The sequence below is a fragment of the Temnothorax nylanderi genome, unplaced genomic scaffold (genome assembly GCF_030848795.1).
Source record: "Temnothorax nylanderi isolate EJ_2023f unplaced genomic scaffold, tnyl_v1.0 TNYL_tig0047_pilon, whole genome shotgun sequence".
NCBI lineage: Eukaryota > Metazoa > Arthropoda > Insecta > Hymenoptera > Formicidae > Temnothorax > Temnothorax nylanderi.
The window spans coordinates 193,349-194,471 of NW_027249109.1; positions in this window are offsets into that span (position 1 = coordinate 193,349).

Genomic DNA, 1,123 nt, shown 5'->3' on the forward strand with positions numbered 1-1,123 from the left:
GAAATGTATGTTATTGGAGAGTTGCAACTCAAAATATGATAAATGTGATACAAAAATTAGTAAGAAACAAAATGTTTAAGACTATATTTATTACAGAAAACAATAAAACTATGAAGTTTATTTACAAATGATGAGCATAATTTTAATTTTTACATTGACTATATATATATACACAGGTTCATTAACAGTTCATAATTATTCGAGTTATAAATATATTCTGATTCTCTCGAATAACACTGCTCCGCGTCGACTGTCATTCGATGTTTCCACTTCCCTTGCCCATACATTAAAAGAATTGCTTACAGATGTATCTCGACCGCATGACGTTCTGCCCTACGTCGACAATTTTATGTCCGGAGAATCTTCTATGTTCCTACCCTCAACCAGAAGCTCGTCCGTGGTCAGTTTGCTCTGCGCTAGTTGCAAGGGTCGAATGTATCGAAAGTATTCGTACGCATGGTAGCCGATGAGAAGGCCGGCGATTACTGTCACCCCCATGCAGACTTTCACGGCGCCCCTGTGCATCTTGTCGTACAGTCTCTCCTTCCTCTTTCTCCTTTGGAAATTCGGATCCATTGTCGGCGAATCCCGCTCGCTCGCTCGCTCGCTCGTCGACGTACGCTGAAAATAACATTACGTAAATATCACGACATCGCGGCGCACCGTCTTGGAGCGCGGATAACCTCGAAATTTCAATGCGAAGATGTCGAGATTGTCAAGACGGAATAGCGGGCAATTGCAATCAATTTTATTGTGACAATCGTGACAGAGCCGCTCACCTGAAAAGTGTCGACTACTTATTTGACTCTTTTGCGAACGGCAGATTGAATTTCCCGTTCAATCGGCTTCCCTACACAATGCTCGGCGAATCCAACGAATCGGAGCTCGAGGCGCAGGTATCCGGTATCGTCGCCGTCGCCGCACGACACCACGTGGGATCAAGTAGCACGGTTCTCCGCTACATGGCGCTACGATTCGCGAAATTAACAAAAAAAAATTTTTTTTTTGTTTTCGTTGATAGCACGAAGTTAAATCTTGACATAAAAATTCTGTTGTAAATTGTATAAATTTTATTAAACACACTTTATTATAAATATACAAATAAATTTCTGAAAGTTTGTAA